This window comes from Quercus suber, unplaced genomic scaffold (assembly GCF_002906115.3).
Source record: "Quercus suber isolate HL8 unplaced genomic scaffold, Cork oak 2.0 scaffold_34, whole genome shotgun sequence".
NCBI lineage: Eukaryota > Viridiplantae > Streptophyta > Magnoliopsida > Fagales > Fagaceae > Quercus > Quercus suber.
The window spans coordinates 1,202,356-1,229,149 of NW_027069499.1; the positions used below are offsets into that span (position 1 = coordinate 1,202,356).

The following is a 26,794-nucleotide window of genomic DNA, read 5'->3' on the forward strand; positions in this document are numbered from 1 at the left end:
GCTGTATTCTCTTCCTCTTCAGCATCTAATTCTTCCACAATCCCAATAGACTCTGAATCAGAATGCTCACCAAGCTCCTTCACAAGTGCACCCAAGTCATCCGATGACTCCACATGAACGATAGTCATGAAGGAGAAGTAGTTTCCCTCTCCGTCATAGCTCTCTTCCGAGTCAGAATCAGAAGATTCTGAATCACTGAGCGTCGTGGCATAAGCCTTGCCTTTTCCTCTCAGAAAATTTGGGCACTCCTTCTTTAGATGTCCATGGCCATTGCACTCATAGCACACAATGTCTGAAGAAGGTTAAGAATCCTTCCCTTCTTTCCTCGTAAACTCTTTCCTATCACCTCTTGAAGATGAAAATTTTCCTCTGTTGAATGGTTTTCCACTGTTCTTCATTTTCAAGAATTTTCGAAAGTTTTTCGCAAGATATACTACTTCTTTCTCCACTCTATCTTCTTCGGAAGGATCATCCATTCTTTCGGTGATGGTTTTAAGAGCAAGCGATTTACTCGTCTTGTGGGAAGGTAGTCCAAGCTCATACGTTTGAAGTGATCCAATGAGCTCTTGGATCTTAATTTCATCCAAATCCTTGATTTCTTCTATGGCTGTGACTTTTGCCCGAAAACTCTCCGGTAAGGACCTCAAAATTTTTCTCACCACCTTAGTATCTTCAATCTACTCCCTAAGATTGAATTTAGCAATTACAATTTCATTGAGCTTTCCATAGAATGAATCAAATAGTTCATCATCCCCCATCTTGAGCTCTTTAAATTTGGTGGTAAGCATCTGAAGCTTTGTGTCCTTAACTTTCTTCGTACCCTCATATGTCGTCTCCAAAATCTCCCAAACTTCCTTGGCTACCGTCATATGAGAGATCCTGTGAAATTCATTAGGAGACACACCACAAAAAATAGCATTTAACGCTTTACTATTAGCATTGGCTGCTGTGAGAGCTGCCTTATCCCAAGTGGACTTAGGATTCGTCGGCTTGGTCCAACCAATCTCAACCGCATCCCAAACGGTATCATCTATAGAGCATAAAAATGCTCTCATTCTGACTTTCCATAAGGCATAATTGTTCCCATCGAAAAATGGTGGAACATTGAGCGATTGAGACCGGTCCATCTCAAATAGGGTCAAGGATCACACTCAGGTATTTGAACCACAGCGAGTGTACCCGCTTTGATACCAATTGAAAGATCAGAAATGTGTTGAAAACACAAGAGCAATTTAGACCCCCCAATTAAAGTTACGGCTCAATAGATTTTACACTAACTTAATAAAAAGTGCGGAATAGTTTAAATGCGAGCAGATAAGCAAATAAGCTACTCTAATCCATAAACTAAGCAACATAGCAGTATAATGGAATATAAAAGAGTAAGGAAGAAAGATGCAAACACAGAAAACACCAAGACATGTTTTCGAAGAGGAAACCGAAGAACTCGGCGAAAAACCTCTCCGCCACCCTCCAAGCAGAAATTGATCCACTAGATAATCAGTTGGGATACATGGGTTAGCAAGAGACCCTTCAAGCCTAATCTACCCGATGCATCTAAGCCCTCCAAGCTCCTACTCCAACAAGGCTTCTCGGAACCGTGTCTTGTCTAGCTCTTCGGATCCCGCAACAAGCTCCATGTTGCATCTGCCATTCCAGGCTTCTTCCAATGCTTCCCAGTAGCTCCAAAACGTCACTCAACATACTCAAAGGGCGAGGTAAGTGTTTGGGCTATCAACTTCTCAATGGTATGGAAATGGAGAAGGTAGAGTTGATGAAATACCACAAGCAAGTGTACAGAGAAAGGTGGGGATGCCAATCTCTAATTCCCAATGTGTTTGGCTAGGGTTTTCTCTCTGAAGCATTCCTCAACATTTGTGGGTAATGAGGGTATATATAGGATAGGTGCAAAAAGTGTGAGTCAGTTAGTACAGGCTGGCATAACAGAATGTCTCGCAGGTGTCTCGCGGGAAGGCCTTACACGCGAGATACTCGCGAGACACAGCTGTCTCCGCCTGGCCTGACTCTTCGCATTCTAGCATGTGCATGGCACATGTTTCACTTCGTGGGAAGCTAAGTCACGACATACCCGCGAGAATCCTTCAGCCTCCAAATTCTTGAGTCTTGACACACTTTCTCTATCACACAGCCCTTACAACAAATCCCACAAACAATACAGGGTATGAATGATTGAAAGTGATTACAATCAAATTTGGCACGGAATAAAAACCAACAAAATACATAGTTGTAAATAACAACTTTACACCTGCTTCTGTGGTGCAGAACAGGATGCACCTGATGCTGCAATACACCCTGAGATGCACAGACCTGCTGCTTCCCCCTGATACTGCTTGGAAGCTTGTTGCTGTAAAAGGCACACATTTGACTTAGGATTCCTTTTAACATGTCATGTTCAAGCTTAATTGGGTGTTGTCATTAGTATTGCTCCTGTAAATTAATAGCTTCGAAGGTCACAAATTCCACCCCTGAGCTTTGATTGACTGTTTTTCTTTAAACGACCACCAACAAGTCTTATGACTATTAAAAATTGAATTCTTTATTTTGCCCTTACAATTTCTTAATATACTGAATATTTATGATCATGGGACCTGCACGCGATCGGTAATTTTAACAATCAACTAGGCTATATGTATAGACATGAAAAGAGTTTCTTGGAGTGGCACAGGATTCTATCTCATAACTGTTACATATCTAAGTTTCCTCAGAATTTGGTCAAGAAATATGATCAATGGGTTCACATTTTATTTCACGCTCTAACTAACACTAATGGTCCTTTTGGATTGAAGAGATGAGAGGGAAAGCAGAGTAGAGTTGGCTGGAAATCTAATTTATGGTCAACTCTGCTATACTTCAATCCCCTTTGCTCCCCCTCTCTCCCTCAATCCAAACAGGCCTTTAATTGTCTTGGGAGTTCAAAATTCATCCTATTCCTAACTTTTAAATTTGCTTAATCCTCCTCCACTTCACACACTGATGCCAGAATCTCGTCATCTTTAAGGATATACATTAAGCACGCCATTCTTGCATGAGAGCTCCAACTTTGGGTAGGCGTGGAGTTGTGAAAAATATTCTCCTAACATTAGTCATTGACTCATCAATATTGCTTCCACTTTGGTTAATAATAACAATAATAATAATAATAATAATCTATGCCTTACAAAGATTAAGATTTTCTTAAGCAAAAAATCTAGGATCCACACACTTTGACATAATTTTGATACATGACAATTGAAAAATAGATTTTTTTTCTATACTAAATATTAGTTGCGGATTTGTGTATAAGTGATAATACTTTTTGTTTAAACCTCAAATTTCAGGGCCACGCCTAACTATGTTGAATTTATGGTGGGAGTTGGGTGGAATTTTGCTTTAATTAGAAAGAATTATTTATAGAGGCGAGCTAAAAGTCACAGATTGAGATATGTATTGAATAGTTTAGATTGAATAGTGAATTACCCCTCACAAATTTTTTTACTCTTTTACATTTTAACTTTGTCTAACTTTATTTTATTCAATAGTGAAGATTGAAAGTTTCTTTTTTCAACTCTTAATCTTAGCCACTAAGAGCTATTGCACCAGGTACAATACTTATTTCAATCCAAAAATCATGAGCATATATATGTTTCAAATAGTGGTGATAATTATAGGAATAAAGTCATTTCCAAAATCTTTGGAACTATAATTAATGGGAGATCTTTTTGTTGTTGTTGTTGATAATTCAACAATTATAAGGGGTAGGTGGAATTTGAAGATCTTTAGACTCGATTAATCTACGCTTTTAAAATTATTTTTATTCTTATCATATTTCAATTTTATATTGTAGATAATGTTTTTTAATTTGTAAATACTTATTTATAATATCTATTAGAGAATATCTATCTATCTATCTATCTTGAGAGAGAGAGAGAGAGAGAGAGAGAGAGAGAGAGTCTTAAGTTGGATCTAATAAATAAATTTATTACAATAATTTTTTTATAATAGAAAATTTTAATGAAAATATCACAAATATACAAAACATTAATTAAAAAGAGTTAGAAGATTGTAATATAATACAACAAAAAGATAATAATGAAAATAATCATAATAATATAGAAATAGCTAATACATTAATTTTTTTTTTTTTTTGAGGAAATGATACATTAATTATCTTGATTATGTAAAAATACTAGATTCTTTTCAAAAACCATAAGAATTTTGCTGGTAATAATTGTTGATTAATACTTTTTTTTTCCCCCCAATTGCAAATGGGTTTGAAACCTCAAGTCCAAAATGGACTAGGCGAGGCCCATTTGGGTTGACAAATGGGCTTGCTAAAAACATGGTTCCAAACTAGGCCCCAATGCTTGACAAAGAAAAAGACCAGGGTCACGGAGCTATTCTTGGTCAGGTCTTCTTTGTCATGCCATAAATCTACACCAGATATTTCTTGTAAATCTGTGGTGGAGTTTGTGAAACAAGGACAGGTCTTTTTCTTTTTATTATTTATTTATTTATTTTATGTGTGAAAAATAGGGATTTATTTAATATTTAAAAGCAAAGTATATCATGTTGGGGTTTGTGCAGTCTAGTTGTGTTCAATCTAGATTATAATCAGACCAGAAATAAAATTGCTATGGTTTTCAATGAGAGATTATCTGAGACTTAGTCCATGGAGCGGAAGTTTGGATCGATAGGCCCAAGTTGGAAACTGTTGTTTTCGAGATTAGAGTTTTGTGTGTTGTTTCTTAGAGAGAAAACTGTACTACCGTATCTTGTGTTGTTTTCCTGTAAATGGTGAAATTCTTTTCTGCAACTCCATGAATGTAGGCAAATTGTCAAATTATATAAATATTGTCTTATGTGATTATTTTTTTTACCGCATATTTTTTTTCTACTTTTTTATCTCACAAATCTGGAAATTTCGTGTATATTCCCCTTAAGTACGTCCATTAGACACTTGTAGTTAGTGTCTATTTACATATTGGCTGCTTTACTCCCTTCCCTTTCTCTTTTTGCTAGTCTGTTTGCTACTGGCCATTGTTATTGATTCCGTTCCGTTCTGGCCGGAACGGCCAGAATTTTTCGTACCGGTATGCAAACCGGTACCGGAATACCCCACGTTCCACCTCGGGTCAAATTCCGGGTCATTCTGGTCATTCCGGTCAATTCCAGCCAATTTCGGCCGAGATGCAAATTTCGGCCGGTACCGGATTTGGCCTATTATTAACCAAAAAAAAAAAAAAAAGAGTAAAGGTCCAATGGGTGCTGATAGTTCTTGGGAGTTCTTTTGATGATGAATTTGATCCTTCTCTCATGGATGATGATGAGAAGGAGGAGTAAATCTTGTATTTTTTTATATTTAGTTATTGTCTTGTAAATCTTCTTATTGTGTGATGTTAAATTGATGTTTAGGACTTAAGAGTTAAGACTAAATGATTTGTATTATTTGATATTTAGTTATTTATTTATTAGAATTGACAATTTTATGTTCAACAAGAATATATATAAATTATTTTTTAAGAACCCTGAAACACCCTGAAACGGTACGCCGAAATCGGGCGGTACAGAAATATTCTATTCTACTAGACAAACCGAAACGGGGTCCGAAACGGTATTAATAACAATGCTACTGACTGCCTCGCGGTAGGTATGATGTTGACGGACAGGTCGTCTTTGTCATGCCATAACTACTATGCCTTCTTCCTTGCGATTCCTCGCTATCACATGCTGCCATGCTGGTCCGCTGGTGATGTCATATGTCACATGAATCACTCCATTTTCCAACCCTAATAATACGCTAACACTAGAACAACACATCTTTTGTGTGTGGTGTGAAAGAACTATATTCCACGGTCTAATAGTGCCCCACTTAAAAAAAAAAAAAAAAAAAAAAAAAAAAAAGCTACAAGCTCCCCGCTTGCTTTTCTTTTAATCTCCAATGGTAGCAACCTTGTTGATCATCAAGATGTTGAAATAATCTCTACCTTAAAAACCCTAAGTTTATGTGAAGGAAAACTCCTCAAGGATCTCATAAGAGATTCACATAAACAGCAAATATGAGCAACAAAGACTTAGAGAGGTTTGGGTACAAAACCCTAAAAATAAAAAGAGGCACAAGAGGCACTCTAATCTCTCTCTCAGAAGTCCCAAAAACGTTCTAGGGTTTTCCTTATATATAGAAGTGTTTTACTTGAACCCCAAGACGTTTAAATAGAGTTTGGGCTGAACTGGAACTATGCAGAAAAATAAATCTGTACGTGGTTCGATCGATCGAGTCTTATTTTCGATCAATCGAGCCTTACAGATTTAGTCCAATAAATCTGCACTCACTCGATTCCAGTTTTACAAATAGACATACTTTGAGCAAGCCTAAACAAGACTAAACAACCTGTTTTGATCATGGTTTGCCAACAATACAAATTAGAGTTCTAAATACATAAATTCCTAAATCTTTAGAACCTAACAGTAGTTATTAATTTTGGATAGTTGATGTCATATTATCACATTGTTTAGCATTTGGAATGATTTACTAGTTTATGTGGTCTTTTTTTTTTTTTTTTTTTAAATTTATAAAAAAGGATCAATTCACAGTTAGACAATTTGACCCTTACTTCATGTCGGGTCTAGATCAACTCGCTTTGCTCCTAGTAAAATATTCTAAGGTATTTTTCTTTGGGTTAATGTATTGGGTCCAATTTTTGCCAAGTCTAGTGATATTTCACAAAAATTAGGGAAACAATCTCCTCCAATTGAATCATCAAATTCTTTCCAATTTTTAGCTAGATGTGTAACAAATGACATTTATTTATTTATTTCAAATACCACATGTCTTACATCTACATAAAAATAAGAGAATTAATTGGAGGATTCAATTGGAGGGGATTTAATCCTTATTAGTCCAACTTATCCCGAGTAGCATATCACTTACTCAAGCAAATTTTGTCATGTGGACCGCTATCTTTAGAGCATAAGAAATACTCATTACTGAAAATATGGACTTAATTATTGAAGCCCATCCTTCAAGGCAAATTTTTTTAAGATGGGAGAACTAAGCATCAACACGAAGGGCTAACTGCAAGAAGCTAGAGGAAATAAGCAAAAGAGAAAATGCAGGGAAAATGAGTGTGAGTAGACCTGGCAAATTAGACCTAAACCTATTAATATCACGCACAAAAAAATAATGGTAAGGATAACAACCCATTTTCTTCTTATAAGTTTATGATGAGAGCATTGCATTGAAACAAGTATTTGTCATGTGGACCGCTATCTTTAGAGCATAAGAAATACTCATTACTGAAAATATGGACTTAATTATTGAAGCCCATCCTTCAAGGCAAATTTTTTTAAGATGGGAGAACTAAGCATCAACACGAAGGGCTAACTGCAAGAAGCTAGAGGAAATAAGCAAAAGAGAAAATGCAGGGAAAATGAGTGTGAGTAGACCTGGCAAATTAGACCTAAACCTATTAATATCACGCACAAAAAAATAATGGTAAGGATAACAACCCATTTTCTTCTTATAAGTTTATGATGAGAGCATTGCATTGAAACAAGTTAAGATAGTAGATCTACTTTAATTATGAATTCCTTATAGAAAATGACATCTTTTCATTTTAATAATCGAGAGAAATTTTTGTTGAAAACAAGCTGCCAAAACAACAACACATAATACAACAAGCAGATATGATAGCAAACACAAAACAAAACACTTGCTCACTAGGCTAAATAGAGGACCTACAAGACCTAAGAAAGTCTATAGATAGTCCCCATTAACAAATAAATTTCTTTGCAAGGGAATTGCATGACCCTTTCAATGCAAGGGAAGACCATTTGCACTCAGTTCTCATTTTCAACTTCTTAATGGAAGTAACAACACTATTCAAAACTAGGACAACCTTGAAGCAGCACAGCATTCCTGAATTCCAGATTTCAAAAACAGTAGCCCCGAAGCCAAGTTTACAAATTACAGCCTTTAAGCTCTGCCCTCTCCAACTGTTAACAGTAATAATCAAGTCTTCAGAAACGTGTTGTGCATCATTCATAATAAAAGTTCCAGCATGTGTTCTTAGTATTGCTTTGCATAAAATAATAAAAACAAGAGGATAAAAATATGTTTTAATTTTCCTTGTAATTTGAGTTATCTTTTGACATTCAATGTAATCTCCATTTTTTTTTAATAAAGTTATTTACAAGGTTTTATTATAATTAATTTAGTAATGACTCCATGTAAGACTTTAGATTAGGGGGAACAATATCGACAATTGAATCTTCACCTTAAAATTTTCTTGATTCTTTTTCTTTACCCACTAAAAAGGAGAATCTAACCAATCATCTCGGTATTTTCACGTTGGGTGATATGCCTCTTCCCATATGTGGCTGGATGTATAATGTATTTTTGTGATGGTGGCAATACAAATTTCCAATTAGAGATGGTGAAAGGAGGCACCTACAAATTGGTTATGAAATTATAGTTATTAAAACGTAAATCATATGAATTTATTTATTTTTATATCATGGATTACACAACAAAAAAGATTGTTATTTGTGACAAAACTTTTTCGATGACTACAAAAAGCCGTCGAAAAAAGTAGGCTTTTCGACGGCAAGTCTCTTTCGTCGACAATTACTTGTCGAATATTAAAACATTTGTGACGGCAAAATGAGTTCGTCGAAACTGCCTATTATTTTTGTCGAAAATATGATTTATTTTGGAGGGAAATGTTCCCGCCTTACTTTTTACGACGGCATAAAAATGTTCATCGCTAATAAAGTATTATTTATGACAACTAAATAAAAACCGTCAGAATTACTAACACTTGTGACGGCTTTTATGCATCGAAATACAATTTTTTTTTTTTTTTTTTATGGTGTTATTATTTGTGACAAACATTCTTCCATTGTAAATATGAAAGAGGGTATTATTTACGATGACGGAAGAAAAACTTTTGGAACTATTAACACTTGTGTCGGCTTTTGTGCGTCGAAAATATAGAAAAAATATATTTTTATGGTGTTCTTATTTGTAACAAACATTCTTCTGTCGTAAATATAAAAGAGGGTATTATTTACGGAGACTGAAAAAAAAACCGTCGGAACTATTAACACTTGTGTGACGGCTTTTGTGCGTCAAAAATACAAAATATATATTTTTTATGGTGCTATTATTTGTGACCAACATTCTTCCATTGTAAATATAAAAGAGGGTATTAGCGGTAGCCATGAAGCCATCAAAAATGGTAAAATATTTTGGAGGGAAAATTCCCTCCTTACTTTTCACATTTGTGACGACATTTATCCATCGCAATTTTTTTTTTTCCTAATTGGATTTGTATTTGCGACGAACATGCTAACCGTCGTAAATAGTTAATTTGCTTGAAAAGAAAGAATGTATTAGTGATGGAATTGGATCCCTCCACTGTTCACTCTTTCTTTCTCTTTCTGCCAATGGACCTAATCCAATCGACAATGGTCATTTTTTTTTTGGGGGGGGGGGGGGGGGGGGGGAAATCCTTATATTTTGATTTATTTTGTTCATGTAGTGGATTAGTATATGAATTTGTTGGTTTATTTCCTTCATCTAAATTTTGGGATTGGCTTAGATATATCCCTTTCATAATATATAATCTCATATTGTAGCCAAAGTTCTTGACAGTTTGGTACTAGTAAATAGTGACATAATACAACAAGCAGATATGATAGCAAACACAAAACAAAACACTTGCTCACTAGGCTAAATAGAGGACCTACAAGACCTAAGAAAGTCTATAGATAGTCCCCATTAACAAATAAATTTCTTTGCAAGGGAATTGCATGACCCTTTCAATGCAAGGGAAGACCATTTGCACTCAGTTCTCATTTTCAACTTCTTAATGGAAGTAACAACACTATTCAAAACTAGGACAACCTTGAAGCAGCACAGCATTCCTGAATTCCAGATTTCAAAAACAGTAGCCCCCAAGCCAAGTTTACAAATTACAGCCTTTAAGCTCTGCCCTCTCCAACTGTTAACAGTAATAATCAAGTCTTCAGAAACGTGTTGTGCATCATTCATAATAAAAGTTCCAGCATGTGTTCTTAGTATTGCTTTGCATAAAATAATAAAAACAAGAGGATAAAAATATGTTTTAATTTTCCTTGTAATTTGAGTTATCTTTTGACATTCAATGTAATCTCCATTTTTTTTTTAATAAAGTTATTTACAAGGTTTTATTATAATTAATTTAGTAATGACTCCATGTAAGACTTTAGATTAGGGGGAACAATATCGACAATTGAATCTTCACCTTAAAATTTTCTTGATTCTTTTTCTTTACCCACTAAAAAGGAGAATCTAACCAATCATCTCGGTATTTTCACGTTGGGTGATATGCCTCTTCCCATATGTGGCTGGATGTATAATGTATTTTTGTGATGGTGGCAATACAAATTTCCAATTAGAGATGGTGAAAGGAGGCACCTACAAATTGGTTATAAAATTATAGTTATTAAAACGTAAATCATATGAATTTATTTATTTTTATATCATGGATTACACAACAAAAAAGATTGTTATTTGTGACAAAACTTTTTCGATGACTACAAAAAGCCGTCGAAAAAAGTAGGCTTTTCGACAGCAAGTCTCTTTCGTCGACAATTACTCGTCGAATATTAAAACATTTGTGACGGCAAAATGAGTTCGTCGAAACTGCCTATTATTTTTGTCGAAAATATGATTTATTTTGGAGGGAAATGTTCCCGCCTTACTTTTTACGACGGCATAAAAATGTTCATCGCTAATAAAGTATTATTTACGACAACTAAATAAAAACCGTCAAAATTACTAACACTTGTGACGGCTTTTATGCATCGAAATACAATTTTTTTTTTTTTTTATGATGTTATTATTTGTGACAAACATTCTTCCATTGTAAATATGAAAGAGGGTATTATTTACGATGACGGAAGAAAAACCTTTGGAACTATTAACACTTGTGTCGGCTTTTGTGCGTCGAAAATATAGAAAAAATATATTTTTATAGTGTTCTTATTTGCAACAAACATTCTTCTGTCGTAAATATAAAAGAGGGTATTATTTACGGAGACTGAAAAAAAAACCGTCGGAACTATTAACACTTGTGACGGCTTTTGTGCGTCAAAAATACAAAATATATATTTTTTATGGTGCTATTATTTGTGACAAACATTCTTCCATCGTAAATATAAAAGAGGGTATTAGCGGTAGCCATGAAGCCATCAAAAATGGTAAAATATTTTGGAGGGAAAATTCCCTCACTTTTCACATTTGTGACGACATTTATCCATCGCAATTTTTTTTTTTCCTAATTGGATTTGTATTTGCGACAAACATGCTAACCGTCGTAAATAGTTAATTTGCTTGAAAAGAAAGAATGTATTAGTGATGGAATTGGATCCCTCCACTGTTCACTCTTTCTTTCTCTTTCTGCCAATCACAATCAAATCCAAAAGGTCAGTTTTCTTAAATCCTTATATTTTGATTTATTTTGTTCATGTAGTGGATTAGTATATGAATTTGTTGGTTTATTTCCTTCATCTAAATTTTGGGATTGGCTTAGATATATCCCTTTCATAATATATAATCTCATATTGTAGCCAAAGTTCTTGACAGTTTGGTACTAGTAAATAGTGAAATGTTTGTGTGTATTGGTGGCCCCAGCCAATCTATTGATTAGTCTCAATTATATGCAAGCACCTACTACACATGTTTTTTTTCCCCAGTATAATCAACATTATTTTTTTTTTTCTATTTTATTGAGGTTTTTAAATAAGTGACAAATTTGCTCATTATAGATTAATTGCTATTCTTGGTGCACATATAATTTTATGTGGCTTGTTGTGGTGATGGATATATTGTTAAGAGTGATGGGGATGTACTATTAATGTGGTTATTGGTGGCAGATGTATTCTTGGAAGTTCTTATTCACAAGAGAACTACAAGGTTCTTATCAGTAGTAAGGATTTATGATAAATGCGATGTTTGTGTTGGTAGTAAGGATTTATTTTTGATGTTTTGTCATTTATCATGGTGATTGTGTTAATAATTCTTTATTATTTACTGAAAATATTAAATTTTGTGTAGTTATAATTTATGTATATTTATTCAGTTTAATTTGAAATATTGCAGAACAATGTTAGGGAGGAGATCATAGTGTGAATAATAACAAAAGATGACTTTAAGGAGGAAGGTGACTCTCAGATTGAGGAAACTTACTCAAACGATGACTGGTCTTCCAATACTTATGCTTTCAAGTTTCGTGAAGGATATAATCTATATATATATATATATATAACCGAAGCTTTTAGAGCTTCCACAATTTTTCACGTCAGCATTTTTTTTTTTCTATTTTTTAAATTTCGATTTTTTTCGCAGTCTTTTATGCGACTGACTCTCTCTAGCCTATATGCATTCTTAAAACCCAAAACCCTAACCTTTGAGCTCTCTCTCTCTCTGCTTTGTCTTGGGTCCTGCCGTTTCCCCTTTCTCTCTGTATTCCTCAAACCTCTCCCTTACAAGTTCACTCATTCGCTCTTGCTTTGCTCGCTCTTCGCCGATTTCATTGTACTTTCAGGTAATCTGTAGATTTTGTACGAGTTCACATTGGATCTGAAATTTTCTGCTTTTTTTCATTAAAAAATATTCTACAGAATCTACAGGTAATCTGTAGATTCTGTACGATTTCACATTGGATCTGAAATTTTCTGCTTTTTTTCATTAAAAAATATACAGATTGCATCAGAAGTTGAAATTTCACATACAGTAGGTTTTGATAGATTAGTGGTTGATTAGAGTTTAAATTTCGTGTTTTTGATGACCAAGTTTATGGATACCCAGATTTGTTTTTGTTTTTTATGGATGACCAAGTTTGTGACTTTTTAGGGATATTTCTGGGTTTTGCATGTTGGTTTGTATTACTTGATGGATGCAATTAGGCTGAGATAGAGAGGTTTTACTGTTGACAGCTTAGGTGACATGGGGGAGGCATTGCTTACTTGAGTGGCAGTGCTTCTGCTCTATCCCTGTGTAGATACTATTTCATGTGATGGAGATCAATAATGATTATTCTAATGAAGCCACAAATGTCATTGCAGAAAATTTTATTAATTTTGAATAATACAGCTTTTCAAGTAGTCATGGGTTATGCACCTGGCTTCATTTTGATCCAGGGGTTTCGATTCAAGAGTACATGTGTTTGTAATTTGTTAAGTTAATAATTCTTTGGTAGAAAATGTTATCTTGAGTTATAACATGTGAAAAAGAAAAACCACTGTACTTCACTGCATTCAAAACTGAATCAATATATTTCAGAAAACTTGCAGATACAAAGGCATCATGTCTGTGTTCGAGTCAATTGGAAACAACACTCAGAAAAAGCTTATAAAAATAGATATCAGTTCAGACTGAGAGGATAGAAGCTCGAGTGTCAGAGGTTTTCCAAAAATTCTCTGAATCACTTATATACATATCATTGATTTGTTTGCATTAAGTTTGATTTGGCTGGTCATTGTATGCAATAAATAATTATGACTAAATTTTCAGGTTTTTAGGGGCCATGGATTGGAATATAACCTTTCAGGACTCTCGAAAGCATAAAAACAGTTGTAAACATATGGATAACTTTATATAGGTGAGGAAGCTATGAAGCGACCCTAATCTATTTGAGATTCCACTAACATTATCTTAAATGCACACAGGGGAAATACTCTAGACAGCCACAGGCTTATGCATTTCGCTGGGCAACAGGGTCTTAATAAGCAACATAATCTTATGGAGGTGATCTCTCTTGGCTACTTCACTCAGGCAAAATTTATTGGTGACAAGTAAGTTGGGCTGTAACGTTTGATCTTTATATTTTCTAAATGTTTAGGTTGTTTGCATAAATTTTATTTTCCTGTAAACAATTCTTAAAATTATTTTTCTTATAGATTGATGTTTTGTTTAACATGAATACCATGTAGACTACACCCCTCCTCCTAAAAAAAATAAAAATAAATTCTTTCAAAGATCATGAGTTATTAGAGACTAAACAACTGGATAGATCTCCATTTTGACTGTAGCTCCCCATGTTCAACTCACTTATCAAAATAAAATTGTAGGAAATTTATCGCTTTCTAGAACCAAAATTTTTGCAATTATTGACCATTCTACTTTAGTTTGACATGGCACTGGCAGTCAACTAAAACTGCTGGTCCCCAACAGTTTGTGCAAAGAGTCACTTCTTTGCATAAAATATAGATTAAAGCTTCTTAGATTGTGGAAGAATCTATTGCAGAGAGATAATTAGAGTCAAAGCAATTATGTTGCTGCTGCAATTCTTATAATTCTTTTGAATAAGAGTACGAAATTGAAACTTTCAAAGTTTTTTGCCTATTTGTTGTTGGTGCTTCTAACTGAGCCATGGGTTTGAATTTTTTATGATTCATATGTTAGAAATTGAGATTGGTATTGATGGTGAGATAGGTTTATATAGTAGAAAGGAGATTAATTGAATCATAATGGTCTCTAAGGTTATCAATTCGAAAGTTTAAGGGATATTGATAAGTGGGTTTGATTTTTTAATGATTTTGAACATAATGGTTTCTTCTATTAATGTTTCTTGAATGTTGGCTGAAAATTGGATTCCTATGGCTAGTATTGCTTGAAATATACAATTGTGATTGATTGCTGCTCATTCTCTCTCAATGCGCGCTATAGTCCGCCCCTCAATCTTTGCCTTTTCCTTTTATCAACGCCACCACCAAGGTTTGCTACTTTCCTCTATTTTTTTTTTTTTTAAATTTTTCTAGCCTACTTATGTATAAAATATATGATAGTTGGCCATCACGAAACCTTCTTGAAGGTTGTCCAAAAAGGGTTTCACTATTGGGTCTATGAATCTCTGTCAAAACTATTGAAACAAGATGGAATTTTTCAATCAAATATTATTGGCCTTCTCTTTAAATATTGTTGCAGCAAAGGACTTAGCACACATGCTATTGATACAGTCAACTTCCAAGGAATGATTTATAATTTATTGGTGAATCTGTCAAATATTTGCAAAATTTTCACAATCACTAAATCAGTTTTGCTTCCGACCATTATGTATAACATTTTATCCTTCAAAATAGTTAGCATTCATCATTAAGTTTACTTCCAATCAACAAAAAAGTTCGTACATACCTCATTATGAGACATCCACAGGAAACATGGATCAGTAGAACTCCCATTTATTGCTATGAACAAAATTTTTTTTTAGTAGAACATCTTTGTCCAAGTTTTACTTGAGTGTACAATTTGAAAAATATTACTTTTGTTAGGTGCCCAAAGAAGTCGTCTTTCCTGTGCAAATAGAAAATCTGAATGGAATAGAATTTGTTTTCCAAATACAACTAAATGACTATAATCTTAAGTATAGATGGGAATTTTACACTGTCAAGAAAGTTTTTGAATCTTTTGAAAATACTGACAAAGCAAATTTAGCTTGATAAAATGTCAGAAGTAAGTATTTTTTAATATAGCAAAATTACAAATTAGATATTTAATTTGTTTATGTTGTAATACATTTATCAACCTGTTTTACTATCAGGCTTACATCAATGATACTTCAAATGAATGTAGTAGCAACTTATCAAGTGAACAAGGTGGTGATTCTACAAAGTTTCTAAAAGTTGATGTTGAAAGCAATGTGCAACTCACACCAACATCTATACTCAAGGAAAACAAAAGTACATATTCAGTGACTATTACAAAGGAACGAAGGAAGAAGATACAAAAAACACTTTTAAATTTTCTTTTTCAATTTATTTGAAATATTGATTAAGTAGTTCTTTAAATTTGTGTTTCATACATTTTATGAATAATTGAGGATGTTAAAGATTTAATTCTTCATTTTATTTTAAACTTAAGTTTGATTTCTATTTTTCATTATATAATTTAATTTTTCATATCAAAGATAGGAAACTATAAGACTGGAATTCTAATGTACAATCAAAGAGGAAGATAAAAAGAATAGTTTATATCTTTATACACAATAGCCTTCTCATACATCGCATGAGTTAGCGACTAGTAGTTAAAATAATTGAAGCCTGGGCTCAGATGGGAATAATTGAAGCCTAGGCTCAGTATGTCAACTTTCAACGTTAGAATAATTGAAGCCTGAGCTCAGATGGGAAAGTTGTGGTGGGGGTTTTGAAAAATTGGTAAATATTAGTAGTATGGAGCACTAACTTTGGTCAAAGTCCATTATAGTTATTGATTTGGGTAAAGACTTTTTTGGGCAACAATTTTAAGTCAAGACTTACGACTTACGTTTATATTACTATAATGGATCTTATTAAGGGTATTTTTAAGGAATTTGTTAATGAACTATGTGATTTAGAAAATATTTTAGAAACTTTTTATGGGAAAGAAAAAAGTAATTAATTATTTTGATAGTTTTTTTTTTACATTTCTTATGAAAATGATATCAAAATTTTTCTAAAATTGACTATTAAAAAATTCACTAAATGCACCTCTTAACAAGACTCTAATAATAATTTTAAGAGGTCTAATGGCAAGAGTCTTAAAGTTTAATTAGTTAATGTTAAAAGGTTTATTTTGTTATGTACATTAAGGGTTCTAATTCTTTAACCCTCGACTAGCAAATTGTCATAAAAAATTTGCTGAAAAATAACAACCTTGTTTTATTTATGTTTTTTTTTTTTTTTTGGTTAAAATTATGCTTCTAACTGAGCCATGGGTTTGAATTTTTTATGATTCATATGTTAGAAATTGAGATTGGTATTGATGGTGAGATAGGTTTATATAGTAGAAAGGAGATTAATTGAATCATAATGGTCTCTAAGGTTATCAATTCGAAAGTTTAAGGGATATTGATAAGTGGGTTTGATTTTTTAATGATTAGAGTTTTGAACATAATGGTTTCTTCTATTAATGTTTCTTGAATGTTGGCTGAAAATTGGATTCCTATGGCTAGATTGCTTAATAAATATATTACGTGAAATTCATACAGATTGTCAGATTGATCGTTGCTCATTCTCTCTCAATCGCGCGCTATAGTCCGCCCCCTCAATCTTTGCCTTTTATCAACGCCACCACCAAGGTTTGCTACTTTCCTCTAATTTTTTTTTAAATTTTTCTAGCCTACTTATGCATAAAATATATGATAGTTGGCTATCACAAAACCTTCTTGAGGGTTGTCCAAAAAGGGTTTCACTATTGGGTCTATGAATCTCTATCAAAACTATTTTAAAAAGATGGAACTTTTCAATCAAATATTATTGGCCTTCTCTTTAAATATTGTTGCAGCAAAGGACTGAGCACACATGCTGCTTTCATGTATTATTTAAGAATATATTCATTATAAATTTTGAATATATTTAACAAATAACTAATTTATTCATCATTTACATAATCATGTTTAAAAAGCTAACTAAATAAATCAAACTAGCATGTGTTTATAATATACACATTCAAATTAATTAAACTCAAAAGTAATAACACATTACAAATGACCCAAAATAATAATTCATTTTTATTATATTCATCATTTTTCCTAATTAACTCTATCAAAGTCAATGTATCATCATGTTTATCATTTTGTAAACTTATTTCTTTATTGAAATTTTCTTCTTCATCATCAACATTAACTATCTCTTCTTCTTTTCTTTTCTTTTTTCTATTTTAATTTTTTAATTTTTTTAAATATTTCTTCTTGGCATTATAGTCTCTTAAACTTATAACAATAAGGACAAAAATAAAAAATAATTATATTTTCAGTTAATACCTGATTCACAGTATAGAAAAGAAATTTGTAAATATAAAAGTGCAGTGTAAGTGTGTAGTCCAATTGTTATAACAAATTGTTAGATTCAAATAATAGTACAAAATTTAACCACCAAAAAAAAAAAAAATCATTTTAAAGTATATCTTTATGTATCATATGACACGTACGATTTTATTATACGATATGCATATTGTAGTATCCCAGCCAATTTGCATGATTAATTATTATGGATTTACATACTTATCATTATTTTAATTTATTTTAAGTGCATAAGATTTTGATGTTATAGAAGATATAGGCTCTTTTGTTGTTGTAGGAAGAAGATTATAAAGGTTAGGGTGTATATGTAGATTTATTTCATTTGTTGGGCCTTTATAGAACATAGAACTTAATGGGGGTGGTAAGTATAAATTTTGAAAAATTGTAAGGGTGAGTCATCTACCCTTCTCCTTATAATGAGACATGCCCCAACCTTCTCTCTTATCTATGCTGCACCGTTTTCCTTTCTGTTTGTTTCTTTGTTCTCTTTCTTAGTTCTTGCACCAGCCATACTTCTCTCTCTCACCAACAACCTTCTCTCTATTTTACCTATATAGATATCTCTCTCAAAAGAACAAATCAGACACCTAATACTAAAGTTTTAGTTTCAAAATTTTTGGGTAAGTAAAAAAAATTATTTCTTTGTTATGGGTAACTTTAATGGTGTAATTGCTTGCTTTATGTTTCCCTTCTATATTCTCTAGTCTGATTATAGAAGCTGGATATTGTAGTATTATGTTAGCAATTTGAAAAGATTGAAAATATTAAATGACCTAGAAAACTGGATTGAAATAATTGCTTAGGGATTGTAAAGGTTGTTCTATATTTGAGTTTATTATGTAAAGGTTCTGTTTTAATATGAAATTTATTTATTAGTTGATTAAGTTTTCTTGTTGGCTTAAAAATATAAATTGAACAACATGTTGCTATAGAATTTTGTTCCTTGGTAAGGTAGAAGCTTCATAAATTCAAAACTTAGTCTATGGATTTTACTGCTTTAGCGAAATAATGATTTAATTAAATGCAAATTTTACAAGGGAAAATTGTTATTAATTAAGGAGTTAGCTAAGTGTGTCAAAGAAGGGGACTCACCTTTGGGACTTGTCTTTTGATACAGTATTGTTTGATATGAATAATGGATTCTCTTGATTATGTGATTTGTATATATATATATATATATATGTATGTATGTATGTATGTGTATTACTATGGGGAACCTCTTTGAAATGGGAATTAAGATTTTCTTATGTTTGAGAGTTAGATTGTCATTCATGTGTAAGTTTATATATTTAGGAAGAATTTTCAATAATAAGTTTTGGTCCTTTATTTATGTGACGAGAACGTGGATACTTGAGCTCCTCTTATTCAAATATCTCGCATCTTGTACTTTTAGATAAGGGATAAGGGATATGGGCGTTTGATAAACATAAGGTTTGTTTTAAAAAATTATTATGCATTAAAACCTTTTAATTAGAGATATTGCATATAATCATGGTTTAAGTAAAAATATATGTTCGTGAATTTTGAATCTTATATATACGATTTTTTTAGTATATTGATGCTATTATTTATACCACGAACATAATATTTAAGAATGAAGTGGATATATATGCTACTATTATGAATTTTTATGTAAAAGCATAATTGTTAAGAAAATATAGGTTTCGAGTTATGTCCATTATTATGATCTGAACTTAGCTATTAGGAGTTAAAATTACTGTCATTTCCATGAAAATATTGATTGATTAGCCATTAAAAGTGGTGAGAACTCTGCTATATCCAACTACCCGCCCTTGTTGGAAAATACCAACTTGTAAAGGATGTCAAACAATGCTCATGGTTGATAATTTGATCACACTGAAAAGGGTGTGATATTTTCTGAAATAATCTTGGGATTTCCTAGCACTGTCAAGAATGCTAGATACCTGGCACAGTATATTGGAAGCCTCCCAAAAGTTGTGACAAAGTTACAATTTGACTAACTAATATATTATTAATGAGCTATTAAGTGATTCAAAATTATAAGAAAAGTATGATGATAAGAAAAGTATGCTGAATGTAATATAGGTCTGTTAGAAAGTTTATGATAAAATGTTTCACAGCCTATTTAAAGATAAGGTTACGAAATTATATTAAAGTTCCTTATTATGTCCTTTTATTATTACATGAAAGGAAAAATGATATATTTTCATATGAAAGTTCATAAGTTATTTTAAGAATAGTATGAAGACTATTGAAAACTATTTATAAAAGCTGACATATCCATAAGATATTTAATTTACATGCATTTTTATTAAATGCTCGTGGAACTAAAAACCATATTGGGTTTCGCAACTCACCCTATTATTTTCAATGCACAAGTCCTTTCTTGGAAGTAGTGAGAGCATTAGAGTTGGCAAGGGATCTAAGGTTCATGTTTGTTAGAATGTATAGTTCTTTTGTTGTATAGAAGATATGGTTTTTTCTTTTTTGTTGTATAGGAGGAATCAAGATTTACTTGATCCTTTTGAGTGGAGATGTATTTTTGGAACCTTAGTTTGTTAAGTTTGTTTTGAATTTCAATTGTATGTCTTTGGGGTTAGGTTTGTAAATAAGAGTTTTTGCTAAACATTTAGTAATGTAATATTTACACAAATACCTTAAGTTTTAGCCAAGTTGTTAATCTTGCAAAGTTTGAAAGTAATGAAGTTTTAAAGTTTTATGAATTTTGTATATATATTATGGCTTTTATACAAGGGAAAAAAAATACGAGAAATGAATTTTAATAAGCACCTTCAGCTTTAGTTATTTAGTATTAGTATTGAGTTAAACTTGATATTAACATGCTGGTCATGCTCTAAAATCTGACGTATAGGTTTGGGTAGTGACAATTGTACTATTAGTGCATAGGTTATGATTTTATAGACTTTTAGATGGATATGAGTGTTCTTAGAAGTTAGAAAGGGTAGTCTGGGTAGATTAGTAAATGCATGTCTCTTAAAATACATTTAAATTTTTGTTATGTGAATTCTTTTGTGCTCTATGTTTGTATAATTGCAAGCCTAATTTATCACACATACATGTTAAGTTGTTATAATGTTCATAATTATGACTATAAAAAGATGGTATCTTAGTATATATGACATCATTTCTTAATAGGATGCAAGCTGCTGAGTATATATGATATCATTTCTTAATAGGATGCAAGCTAGCCTGAACTTGGCCCAAGCTAACGAAATAGCTGACCTAAAGGCAGCCCTTGAAGCCTGTGAAAAAAAGTGGTATGATGAGGGCTTCGTGGATGCCGAGAAATCTGCGGAGCCTGTCGTCCATCAGGCTAGGCTTCACGGGTACGGGGAGGGATGGCTGGCAACCCTTCAAGTGATGGGAGTGCCTGAAGATTTCCCACTAAGGAATCTAGAGCAAATCCCATACTCGGCTCCCCCTCCCTCTGTTCAAAGCCAAACTAATGCTGCCAATGATGAAGACACCACCAATATGAGGGAGTTGGTGCAGGCGATTGACTCTCATGTTGATCCTAAGGTCACCAGCAACCTTAATACCACCAAAGACGTACAATTTCAGCAGCCATCAATCGAGAACGTTCCAGAGCAGCAGGCCAATGACACAACTCAACTCCCGCCCACCAATCCCGCCATTTGATATTTGTGTTTTAGTTTGCTTTTATTTCTGATGAATATTTACTTTCCCTCTTACTTATTTGGTTTGCCCAAGTCACCGGGCTGTGGTGACGGAACAATGGTTTAATTCTTTACTCTCCTAGACTTTATTTCCCTATAGTCACCGGGTTGTGGTGACATAACACTGGCTTAATCTTTTGTTTGCTTGTTTTAATTATCACTGTTTGCTACTAGGTTATTCTCCATGTCATGCTTATTTGATTGTTTTTCTATTTTATATATATACACGTATTCCAAATAACCGAGTGGTTTAATCCCGGTTTGGTGATTGAAACTACTTTCTTATTTATCTCCAAAAAGGCAGGTAATTGCCGGTCATGCATGGTGGCTAGGACCAACTTGGTCGAGATCAGTTATATCTAGAAAGAATTGGCTCCTCGGTGAGAAGAACCAAATTTTGACATACGTTGATGCTTTAGAGAAATGTAGAGTAGTTACCTGTACCATGACTTAGGTTGTATCCAAGAAATCGATTCCATCACCTTGAATAACTTGACATGATCTCTGTGTGTTCGATGACTGGAACATGTTCTGCTCTTAGAGTAACCCGAAGTAAGGTTTCGTCCCGTTTGGTGATGGTGGTCTAAGCGGGAAGCAGGTTCCTTTCAGAATCTTGAGATTAGGTTTCCACCCACTCAGTGATGTAGATTGAACCGAGTACAGGTTTCTGTCTTTAGAATATCTTAATGTAGGGTTTCCATCTACTCGGTGATGAAGATCGAAGCGAGGACAGGTTTTTGTCCTTAGAATATTTTAGTGTAAGGTTTCCACTTGCTCGGCAATGAAGATGGAACTAAGAAGCAGGTTTCTGTCCTTAGAGTAGTTGGCCTTAGTCCTCTTTATGCGTGTTGACTAGGGCTAACGGGTCAGCAACATTGGAATTGTAAGTACAAATACATCTGCATGGATAAACATCACTTTTGCATTAATTAATAAAACATACACATTACATTCAATTCATATCCCCGCGTATGGATAGTCAGTGATAGAACTTCTTTAGATTATGGGCATTCCATGGTCGGGGAAGTGGCCTTTCATCCAAATCTTCTAAATAGTATGCCCATGTGCCCGTGATGGCGATGATTCTATATGGTCCGTCTCAAGTTGGCGCTAGCTTCCTCACATTGACGTCTCATGTATTCCCCACCACCTTCCAGAGTACCAGATCTCCATCTCCAAACTCCCTTTTCCTCACGTCTCTATTGTATCTTCGGGCAAGTTTTTAATGATATTCTGCCAGCCGTATAGTCGCTGATTCCCAATGTTCTTCCAACAAGTTCAACTACTTCAGCATTAACTTTGAATTCTCGACAGGTCTGAATCTTGAAACTTGGGCACTGGACAAGTTTACTTCTGCTAGTATGACTGCTTCCGCTCCATAGGTCAAAGAGAACGGGGTTTCTCCCGTAGATCTTCTTGTGGTTATTTAGTATGCCCATAGAACACTAGGCAACTCATCCGTCCACTTGCCCTTAGCACCTTTTAATCTCCTCTTTAACCCATTCATGATGGCCTTGTTGGTGGCCTCGTTGGTGGCCTCGGCTTGACCGTTGCTCAGCGGATATACTAGGGTAGAATATCGGTTTGTGATACTAAGGCTGCCGTAAAACTCGTGGAAAGCTTTGCTGTCAAACTACAACTCGTTATCTGACACTAAGGACTCTGGTATCTCGAATCTCGTCACTATATTCCTCCATACGAACTTCTTAACATCCACGTCCCGGATGTTTGCTAGCGCCTCCGCCTCTGTCCATTTGGTGAAGTAATCCACGGCCATAAGGACAAACCTTCAGTCCCTAATTGCCCGAAGGAATAGACCAACGATATCCAGCCCCCATTGCGTAAAGGGCTAAGGGCTACTAATGGGATTCAAGCTCCCTACCGGTTGGTGGATCATTGGGGCATGCTTCTGACATTGTTCACGTTTCCGAGCATACTCGCTAGCATCCTAAAGCATTTGTAGCCACCAAAATCTTTGAGTCATTGCCCGGTGTGCCAATGAACATCCCCCTACATGGCTGCCGCACACCTCTTCATGTAGCTCGGCTAAAAGCCCTTCAATCTTGCTAGGGTGTAAACACCGCAAGTAGGGCCCACCAAAAGATCTTCGATACAACTTACGATCAGCTAATAGCCAATACCGAGTTGTTGTCCGGTGAATTTTTTCTACTTCTTTCTCGTTAGAAGGCACACGATCTTCGGCCAAAAAGTTAATGATCAGATCTATCCAACATGGCTTAGCTGCGGTCACCTGTAAAACACTTATCATCGCATTGATACTTGGTTCTATTACTAACTCCACTTTTATTAATCGATATATCTCCTCGATTGAGGAAGACACCAACGTGGCCAAAGAATCAGCGTGCCAGTTCTACCCCCTAGCTACCTAAACCACTCTAACATTCGAAAAGCGGTCCATGGTTTATTTCACCAACCATAAGTACTCCACCATCTAAGGTTCCTTGGCCTCAAATCTTCCCTGCACTTGATTGACCACTAGCCGTGAGTTCGAGTAGACCACCACTTCCTTAGCACCAAGATCTAAAACCACTCTCAATTTGGCCAACAGGGTCTCATACTCGGCTTCGTTATTAGATGCTTTGAATCCCAACCTAAAGGAATACTCTAACTTTATTCCTTCTAGGGTGATAACTACAATCCCAGCCCCAACTCCGAATGCGCTGGAGGCACTGTTTACGAACACCTTCCACAGGAGTACCTCGACCGGACAAACCAACTCCTTTTCCACCCTCGAGGAAAACTCTACAATGAAATCAGCAAGGACTTGACCCTTCACCGAGCTTCTAGGCCTGTACATGATATCAAAAGATCCAAGCCGAGTTCCCCACTTAGCTATTCTTCCTATGAAATCAAATATTTTCAATAACAATTGTAGAGGATACTCGGTCAATACATAAATGGTATGAGCCTGAAAGTAGTGGGGCAACTTCCTAGTGGCATGCACTAGTGCTAATACTAACTTCTCTAAGGGTAAATACCTTGTCTCAGCATCAACTAGGGTCTTACTAATGTAGTATACTGGCTGTTGCATTCCCTAGTGACTAAGAAGCACAACACTCATGGCAGGTTTTGACACCGAAAGATACATGAATAAATCTTCTCCAGGTTCTAGGGTCGTCAACATGGGCACCCACACCAAATATTCTTTCAACTATCAGAAAGATTTTTCACATTCCTCACTCCACTAGAAATCTTTCCACTTCTTCAAAAGCTAGTAGAATGGATGGCAACGGTCTGCAAATTTGGAAATAAATCGGTTGAGGGTAGCTAACATACCTATCAGTACTTAGACTTCCTTTGGATTACTCGGTGGTTTAAGATGTTTTACTACTTGAATTTGATCAGGGTTGGTTTCTATTCCTCGGTTACTAATCAAATACCCTAGGAACTTGCCAACCACCAATCTGAAAGCACACTTCTTGGCATTAAGTCGCAGCTTGTTCTATCGAAGTACTTCGAACACTCTTTTGAGATAATCAATGTGTCGCACTTCCTGTCTGCTTTTCACTACCATGTCATCAATGTACACCTCAACTGTACGCCCTATCTTGTCCCTGAACATTCTCGTTATCATTCGTTGATACATAGACTTGGCATTCTTTAACCTAAACAACATCACGGTATAGTCATAGTTAGCATCAGGGATTATAAATGCTGTCTTCTCCTGGTCTTCAGCAGCTAGGACAATCTGGTGATAACCCTGAAAAGTGTCTAGAAAGCTCATTCACGCATGCCCATATGTGGCATCTACTAGCTAATCAATCTTCGGCATCAGGAATGGATCCTTTGGACATGCTCCGTTCAGGTTAGTAAAGTCAACACAGACCCTTCATTTACCGTTCTTCTTTTTTACCACCTCGGTATTTGCAAGCCACTCAGGGAAGAAAATCTCCTTTATAGCCCCGGCTACCTTCAACCTCTTAACCTCTTGTTTGATAGCATCAACGTGCTCCTTAGCCGATCTCTTCGACTTCTGCTTCTTGGGAGGGCATAGGGGATCCACGTTGAGCTTGTGAACTATGAACTCAGGGTCCACCTCGGGTACCTCATACGGGCTCCAAGTGAACACGTCTATGTTCTGTACAAGAAAGAGCAATATCTCTACCTTCTCTTTATCCTTCACGCTTCCTCCAAAAAAAGAACTCCTACCATTATCTGGTAATATCGTTACTCTCACCAAGTCCTCGGCAAAGCTAGCCCCTGCTCCCACTTGGGGTTTCTGTAATTGCTATGAGGAAGCCCTCTCAGTTGATTCCTTCTGTCTGATTCCTTAGCCAACTATGGCTACCATGCACTACGTGGCCACTTGTCGGCTCCCCCGCACCGTGGCAATGCCCCGCTCCATACAGAACTTGACTTTCACGTGCAGGGTGGATGGTACTGCCCCCATCGTGTGAATCCATGGCCTTCCTAGGATCATTGTGTAAGGGGAAAACAAGACAACCACTATAAACGTTACCATCACCTCTTTGCCTTCCATATTCATGAGAAGCGCGATTTGCCCTTCTAAGATCACCATCCAACCATCAAATCCCATCAGTGACATATCATACTTGAGGAGATCTTCCTTCTTCAAGCCAAGCCCCCTGTACAGGTCAGGATACATCACGTCAGCTCCACTCCCGTGATCTATCATTACCCTCTTCACTAAGAAACCATTTATTCGGGCTGTCACCACCAAAGCATCATCGTGTGGTTGAACCGTGCCCTCTAGATCATTGTCATTAAAGGCGATGGGCTCTCGGGTACACCTCAACTTCTTCTCAGGGGGTTGATCATCCATGCATCCTTCCATCAATACCATGGCTAGTACCTCCCTTCTGCTGGACACCTGAGTACCTCTTGGAGCTACGTGGATAACTTCTATCACTCCCAGTGGGGTTAGGAAAGGATTTCCACGAGGCCAGGTGCCCTACCCAGCTTCTTAATTCCTAGGATCCACCACGAACTCCTTCAGGTATCCCGCTTTTACCAACTGCTCTAGATGATATTTTATCACCCTACACTGTTTAGTGGTATGCCCCTTATCTTTATGGTAAGTACAATACAAGTTCTGATTCCTCCTAGATGGGTTTCCCCCCATCTTGTTTGGCCACCGAAAGTATGGCTCATTCTTAATCCAATCAATGATCCTATGCACCGGTTCCTTGAAGGCTATATTCACCTCTCCCATCTGTGGCCCTGGCTCTTGAATCCTCAAATCCTTCTGGGGCCTACACTATAAGCCCATATGCCGAGGATGATTTGTGATCGGGGCCTTGCCCTTGCTCCGTAGCC

General features: G+C 35.1%; 1 long non-coding RNA gene across 6 annotated transcripts; it reads left to right on the forward strand.

Annotated features, from left to right (window-relative positions):
* The first annotated feature begins 12,190 nt into the window (after nucleotides 1-12,190).
* Nucleotides 12,191-21,111, forward strand: LOC111990136 (uncharacterized). Of its 6 annotated transcripts, XR_010627900.1 has the most exons (6): nucleotides 12,333-12,584; nucleotides 13,322-13,442; nucleotides 13,553-13,640; nucleotides 13,708-13,833; nucleotides 17,004-17,093; nucleotides 20,996-21,111. It is a non-coding gene; the product is annotated as an uncharacterized LOC111990136 (long non-coding RNA). The 6 variants fall into 6 exon arrangements; XR_010627901.1 differs by having other exon boundaries at nucleotides 12,191-12,584; nucleotides 13,553-13,833; nucleotides 16,968-17,093; XR_010627904.1 differs by having other exon boundaries at nucleotides 12,195-12,584; nucleotides 13,553-13,833; nucleotides 17,012-17,093.
* The last annotated feature ends 5,683 nt before the right edge of the window (nucleotides 21,112-26,794 follow it).